Source organism: Artemia sp. Qi Xiang Cuo, unplaced genomic scaffold (genome assembly GCF_049724085.1).
Source record: "Artemia sp. Qi Xiang Cuo unplaced genomic scaffold, ASM4972408v1 HiC_scaffold_22, whole genome shotgun sequence".
In the NCBI taxonomy this organism is placed as follows: domain Eukaryota; kingdom Metazoa; phylum Arthropoda; class Branchiopoda; order Anostraca; family Artemiidae; genus Artemia; species Artemia sp. Qi Xiang Cuo.
In genome coordinates, this window is record NW_028297431.1 from 2626927 (window position 1) to 2635269 (window position 8343).

General features: G+C 33.2%; 1 non-coding gene across 1 annotated transcript; it reads right to left on the minus strand.

The window, feature by feature from the left end:
* Positions 1-701: 701 nt before the first annotated feature.
* TRNAY-GUA (transfer RNA tyrosine (anticodon GUA)) lies at positions 702-774 on the minus strand. Its single transcript has one exon. It is a non-coding gene; the product is annotated as a tRNA-Tyr (tRNA).
* Positions 775-8343: the final 7569 nt, after the last annotated feature.

Genomic DNA, 8343 nt, shown 5'->3' on the forward strand with positions numbered 1-8343 from the left:
ATTATGGCGAAAACGAGCCTGTTAGGGTTATTAGTAAATGTGTTTGTAAGACTAATGATTTAGAACAAATTCCTGGAACACCGACTCAAGAAAAAAGGATTTCTAACTGTGTTTTAAACAGTTCTTTTAGTTCTACTGAATATTTGGCAAAAAATTCTCTGTGTAGTAGAACAAACTGTCCTGAAAAGTACGAGACAACTATTGAAGAATGCTCTGAATCTAGATCTGACAAGGAAATTTTGATGGCTGAAGTCACCTATAACAATCTGAGTAAACATTCAAAACCAAAAATTGGGCAGCAGGTTACTTGGCAATGTCACCCTGATATCTGCAAGCTCTATCCGACGGATATTGAATTATGTCAAATTATTTTTGATATCCTTGAAAACAATATAGCATTAAAATTTTCAACTGACAAAGTGGTTAATTTCTACCTTGGCGGCTTGGATTATTGTGAAATCAATTATACATTAAGGATCGATCTGAAAATTACTATAGAATAAACAAAAACATGTAATGGAGTTGCTTAGTTGCCTGATTTTCTGTGGTTTTTTAATTTAAATTACATTAAGGATCGATCTGAAAATTACTATAGAATAAACAAAAACAAGTAATGGAGTTGCTTAGTTGCCTGATTTTCTGTGGTTTTTTAATTTAAAACACGGGACAGAATATAGTTGAAAACAAAGGTGGTATAAATTTCCTTCGATCCGGATTTGAACCAGCGACCTATAGATCTACAGTCCACCGCTCTACTAACTGAGCTACCGAAGGCCTTTTGTAACATTTGACTAAACAGTATATCATGTATATCTGGGTTGTTTACAGTAAAGAACGATCGCTCATGCATAGTAACTGATATATGGTGGTTCCAGGGGTAGTTACTTGTGGTTCGTCTCTTACTATTTCAAAGAAGAAAAAGCCGTAGGCTTTTTCCTGTTTGTAATGATATAGCATAAACGAATTCCAAGTTGTAACTGACGTCATCCTGGTTGTTATAGTAAAGAACGAACTCTTGCCCTTAGTTACCTACTATGTCATGTCAAATTAGCTAATTAATTTCATATAATTTTGTTTAAAAATAATTCCCACACCGGGATTCAAACCCAAGACAGTTAATTGAAAGCCAACTACTCTATACCACTAAACCATATGAGATATATATAGAAAGCGAATTATTTGTTTTATGATCTCTTATAGCATAAATTTCATCGGATATAGCTGAAACCTAGTAAAGAATAAACCACGGCACATAGTAACTATTTTCGGGTTGCAGCGGTATACATAAGGGCTCGATCATCGAATATAAGCTGAAGTCAGTTGACATTAAACGGTTGTCAGTTTAATGAAAAGCTTCCAAGGTATGGATTGGCACCTGCGGAACAGTTTATAGATGCAATGGAAAATGTTCGACAACACAGTGAATATACGGATTTACAGTAAAGAACGATCACATTAAGGAACGAACTTTAGCCCATAATAACTGAAGTAATAAAGTTACATTAAAAGAGAACCATTTGAATAACAAATTTCATTAAGGAACGAACTGTAGTCCCTAGTAACTGAAGTAATAAAAGAATTCCTTATATATTTACAATAAAGAACGAACTCTAACCTATAATACTAATAGTAGGAGAAAAATAAGTTTTGACCAGGAAAAAATTGGTAGAGAAATGGTTTCTTCACTATCCGGTCCGAAAAAAAAATGCTTAACAACATATCAAAAATCTAAATCTCTAGCTCGATGCGAAATTGTTTTTTTTAATGTTTTTTTATTTCTTTTCTCAAAAACAGGGAAAAAAATTAAAAACGTAAACTATAATGTTTTACACATCTTTTTAGATCAACTTTTGGCTCTGAATTCATTTCTGATACTCATTTCGTTACCTGACCAAAAGAAAAATATTTATCAGCAAAAAAAAAATGGGGAAAAAACTGTGTCTTTGGGGAAAAAAACTCTTACCAGCGTTTATCAAGGTCTACTACGTAATAAGTTTTTCGTTATTGTAGTATATTTGGATATGTAAACGAAAGGCTTAGAAAAAAAGACTAAACAACAATAAACAGGAATGAGGAAACAACTCAGCGCCAGACGCCATGAGACAACGTAGGTTCTAACTTAATGCGTTCAGAGAAAAGCTTTGATCTTATTTTTCAAATATTTAGAAATTGCACATCATAAAAATGTAGTAACTATATTTTTAATCATTACAGTTAACTGTTATTCTTCTTCACTAAGTTCTTCTTCTTGAATTACATTAAAAGACGATTATTGGAGTAAGAAAAATATTGCATAAAATTGGACTTAGTTAGCTACTTGATCGTTTGAGGTTCACGAATGGTCTCATTCTTGAATTACATAATGGTTAGATCAAAGCAAGCTACACGCAAGTTAAAAAAACAGTACTACACAGACAACAGAGATAGTATCTGGAAAAGAGAAAAGCAAAGGTATTCAACCGACCAGGCGTATCGAGAAGTAAAAATTGAGAGAGCAAAACAATTACATTAAGGACCAATATAGTTCATCATAAATGGTATTTGTTAATTAGGTTTTTTTATATAATTATCCATTATTACGTAAAATGCAGTAATTTTTTTTAATTACTTTATAAGGAACGAAATGTAGCCCATAGTAACTGAGGTATTAAATCAAACAGTTCGCGGTCATAATAAAGAGCTGTGTAATGGATCATTTTAAAGAAAATTGCTGTATTTAGAAACCTTTTGTAATTAAATTATAATAAAGAACGACCTCTTGCCTATACTAAATTTATAGACCACTGAACTATAGTATAGGTTAGTAAGGTTTACATAAAGGACTGATCCGGGTTGCAGCGGTAGCTAGCAACCTAGTAAGAGACGATCACGTCCAATGTTAAGAAATATAAAAACCCATAGTTCCTAACAAAGGAGTCAGATCCGGGTTGCAGCGTTAGCTAGCATCCTAGTAAGAGACGATCACGTCCAATGTTAAGAAATATAAGAACCCCTAACTCCTGAGAAAAGAGTCAGATCAAAACAAAAATTACACCATTAGAACCACCTTGTACAAAACCCCTATTGAGGAAACTTATCACTCTTTGGCTTGAATAACAAAGAAAATATATTGGCTTGAAAATCAAGAAAATTGACTTTAACCACGTTATTCTCCACAAACGGGATATTTTTTTCTTTCCGATTGATTTTTCTCCTCAACTAGCTGGGCACTGGAAAATCATAGAGAGTTATAATAAAGATCGAACTCTTCCCTATACTAACTTGCATACCCAACTTCACTATAGTTAAGATTACAGTATTTATATTATACATCATTATAAATTATAAAAGGTTCAAATGTTCGAAGATTATAGAGTTAAAAATTTTCCCACATCGGGATTTGAACCCGAGCCTGTTAAGTGAAAGTTAACTATCCTAGCCCCTACACCATATGGAACCATAAAGAAGTATGATTTAAGAGCCATATGCATATTATTATTTCACCATACCAATTATAATAAGGCCAAAACCAAATCGTCGACTTGCAACCTTACTTTTGACACATTAGTTAAATCTTCATCAGGCTTAAAAAATGTTTTGCTAGTTTTACATGAAAGAACGAACCTTAGCCCATAGTAGCAGAAATAAGAATATCTAGGTTGCAGCGGTAGCTAGCAACCTATTACATAATCCGGGTTTAAGTGGTAGCTAGTAACCTAGTAAGAAACGCCAAATTAAAAGATGATCATTAGAAGAACAAGCAATTGCTTAAATTGGACTTAGTTAGCTGCCTGATTCTTTGAGGTTCGTCTCTTACTATTCCAAAGAAGAAAAAGCCGTAGGCTTTTTCCTGTTTGTAATAAAACATTAAAAGATAACCATATGTGACGTAATAAGTGAATGCAATAATTATACACGTTCATCTTTCGACAAGTATTGCATTAAACATCGAGCTATATCCGGGTTGCAGCGGTAGCTAGCAACCTAGTAAGAGACGATCACGTCCAATGTCAAGAAATATAAAATCCCATAGTTCCTGACAGAGGAGTCAGATCAAAACAAAAAGTACACCATTAGAACCGCCTTCTCCGAAACCCCTGTATAGGAAACTTTCTGTCCCTTGGCTTGAACAGCAAGGGAAATATATTGGCTTGAAAATCAAGAAAAGTGGCAGCTATTACAACATTCTGCCTAAACGGGATATTTTTTTCTTTTTTTTTTCTTTTTTCTTCTTTTCCAGAGATAGCTTGGCACTGGAACATCGTAGAGAGTTGTTCAATAGCTCATTTTAAAGGAAATAAATTAAGTTAAAAATCTATAGTAACTAAAATAAATTATTTCTAAAAGATAATAAATTTTTCCACCAAAAACTGCATTTTTGTTGTCTTTTCACACTGCAGTATTTCAAACATAATCGTATACCAGCGGTAAGATTTGAACCCACGCCTCCGAAGAGACTGGTGGCTAACACCAGTGTCTTGGACCACTCGGCCAGGCTGCCTCTCATAAATAATATATATGTGAATCTGGGTTGCAGCAGTAGCTAGCAATTATTATATAGAACGATCTCTCGCCCATAGTAACTGATATATGGTGGTTCCAGGGGTAGCTGGAGCATAATAAAGAACGACATGTAGCCTAGGTTAACTTTTCATCCGAGTTGCAGCGGTAGCTAGCAACCTAGTAAGAGACGATCACGTCCAATGTTAAGAAATATAAAAACCCCTAACTCCTGAGAAAAGAGTCAGATCAAAACAAAAATTATACCATTAGAACCACCTTGTCCAAAACCCATATTAAGGAAACTTATCACTCTTTGGCTTGAATAACAAAGAAAATATATTGGCTTAAAAATCAAGAAAATTGACTTTAACCACGTTATTCTCCGAAAACGGGATATTTTTTTCTTTCCGCTTGATTTTCCTCCTCAACTAGCTGGGCACTAGAAAATCATAGAGAGCTGTATAATAGCTTATTTTAAAGAAAATTGCAACATCTAGTCACTTTTTTAATTAAAAATAAAATACTTTTTAAAGTAGAATCAATTTTGTCAAAAAAATTGCATTTTTGATGTATTTTCATACTGCAGTCTTTTCAAAGATATTTGAATTTTGAAGCAATCAAATCCGGGTTGCAGCGGTAGCTAGCAACCTAGTAAGAGACGATCACCTCCAATGTTAAGAAATATAAAACCCCCCAACTCCTAAAAAAAGAGTCAGATCAAAACAAAAAGTACACCATTAGAACCGCCTTGTCCGAATCCTCTATAAAGGAAACTTACCGCCCTTTGGCTTGAATAACAAAGAAAATATATTGGCTTGAAAATCAAGAAAATTGACTTTTACCACGTTATTCTCCACAAACGGGATATTTTTTTCTTTCCACTTTTTTTTTCTGCTCAGATAGCTGGGCACTGGAAAATCATAGAGAGCTGTATAATAGCTCATTTTAAAGGAAATTGCAACATCTAGTCACTTTTGTATTTAAAAATAAAATACTTTTTAAAGTAGAATCAATTTTGTCAAAAAAATTGCATTTTTGATGTATTTTCATACTGCAGTCTTTTCAAAGATATTTGAATTTTGAAGCAATAAAACAGTCCATGTAATGAACTCTATAGTAATAATAGCTACTTGTCTCAATAGTAACCGAAACTCCTGGAACCAAAATTTTCTTTTTTGGCTTAATCGCTAAAATTATTATGTAAACTGCAAAAATATTTATGATGCCTAATCAGTAATAGTAATTTTTTAATTTAAACAACAAAAATACATGAAAATTCTAAAATTAGTTTTGCTTTTTGTCTCCTGGAAGAAATTTTTTTTTCATCTCAGTTCAAATTTATTATTGTATCCTGGAACCAAACTTTTTTTGGTTTGTAATACAGTAAAGAACGATCTCTCTCCCATACAAACTGATTATATGGTGGTTCCCGGTGTAGTTACATCCGGGTTGCAGCGGTAGCTAGCAACCTAGTAAGAGACGATCACCTCCAATGTTAAGAAATATAAAAACCCGTAGCTCCTAAAAAAAGAGTCAGATCAAAACAAAAAGTACACCATTAGAACCGCCTTGTCCAAATCCTCCATAAAAGAAACTTACCGCCCTTTGGCTTGAATAACAAAGAAAATATATTGGCTTGAAAATCAAGAAAATAGACTTTTACCACGTTATTCTCCCCAAACGGGATATTTTTTTCTTTCTTTTCCACAGATAGCTTGGCACTGGAACATCGTAGAGAGTTGTTCACTGGCTCATTTTAAAGTAAATCTCTAGATCTAGCGCTATGTGTACTTAATTTTTTTTTTTAAATTAATTTTTTTTTTACGAAAAACATAATTTTTTATATACAATATTAATCAATGACGTCATAGTCTTTGGATGTAGTTAGTACATAAAGTCTGGATCATTACTTACATTAAAAGACGATCATTGGAATAACAAACAATTGCATAGATTCGAATTAGTTAGCTACTTGATGGTTTGAGGTTCGTCTCTTACTATTTCAAAGAAGAAAAAGCCACAGGCTTTTTCCTGTTTGTAATCAGTTTATTATCTGGTATAATAAAGAACGAACTCTTCCCAATACTAACTGGTAAAGTAGTTAAGATTACAGTATTTATATTATGACAATGCAAAAGGTATGAGAAAAAAGTGCAAAACTCTGTAAACTGCAAAAATATTCAGAATGTTTGAGTAATAATTTCACTTTATGAAAAGAAACTATATACATTCCTAAAAATCTTTAAATGAGTCTTATTTTATCTTAATGTTTAAACAACTTGATACAATATTATCATTATTAAATATTCATAATAAGGAACGACCTCTTGCCTATACTAAATTTTATAGCCCACTTAACTATAGTATAGGTTAGTAATGTTTTCATAAAGGACAGATATAGTTGATTATGGTAATTACAATAAGGAATGATATAATAAAGATCAAACTCTTCCCTATACTAACTTGCAAGCGCAACTTCACTATAGTTAAGATTACAGTATTTATATTTTTACATTAAAAGAAGATCACTGAAATAACAAACCATTCCATACATTGGACTTAGTTAGCTACTTACTATTTTATCATTTAAGATCGACCGTTGCCACTGAGAGTCTTGAACTCAAATCCTTCGGAACCAAAGGAAAGTCCTAACTCCACTGTACTAGTGGCAACTGCTAATATAAACATACCATTCAGTTTATGATGTCTAAGACGTGATAAAAATGTGTGAAAAATTATCCCATACGATTGAGGAACAATTAACTTTTTCGTGTCCTCTAGTAATTTCAATGGAGGATGCTCCTTGAAACTACTCTCTATGATTTTCCAGTGCCCAGCTAACTTAGGAGTAAAAAAAAGCGGAAAGAAAAAAAATGCCGTTTGTGGAGAATTACACTATAGAATCAAACAGTTCGTGGTAACGAACTGTATAGTAAGAGACACCCGGCTCAATAGTAACCAAAACTCTAAAAAATGAAATTTTGATACCAGTATATACGTCAAAAGAATCAAATTTTTATGCCGATTTTAAATATATAAGTTTTATCATGTTTAGTTACAATAAAGAACGACACCTAGCCCATGTTAACTGAAAAAAAAAAAGGGTTTATGTAATTTGCAACAGTATCATGGCTGTAGAGATGGTTCAAACCTAGTAAAGAACAATCCGGGTTGCAGCGGTAGCTAGCAACCTAGTAAGAGACGATCACGTCCAATGTTAAGAAATATAAAAACCCATAGTTCCTAACAAAGGAGTCAGATCAAAACAAAAAGTACACCATTAGAACCGCCTTGTCCGAAACCCCTGTATAGGAAACTTTCTGTCCCTTGGCTTGAACAGCAATGGAAATATATTGGCTTGAAAATCAAGAAAATTGACTTTAACCACGTTATTCTCCACAAACGGGATATTTTTTTCTTTTTTTCTTTTTTTTTGTATCCAGAGATAGCTTGGCACTGGAACATCGTAGGGGGTTGTTCAATAGCTCATTTTAAAGGAAATTAATTGGGTTAAAAATCTATAGTAACTAAAATATATTATTTCTAAAAGGGAATACATTTTTCCACCAAAAACTGCATTTTTGATGTCTTTTCACACTGCAGTCTTTCAAACATAATCGTATACCAGCGGTAAGATTTGAACCCACGCCTCCGAAGAGACTGGTGGCTAACACCAGTGCCTTGGACCACTCGGCCAGGCTGCCTCTCATAAATAAATATATATGTGAATTTGGGTTGCAGCAGTAGCTAGCAACCTAGTAAGAGACGATCAGGCCAATGCTAAGAAATATAAAAACCCAAAACTCCTAAAAATAGAGTCAGATCAAAACAAAACTACATCATTAGAATTACCTTGTCTGA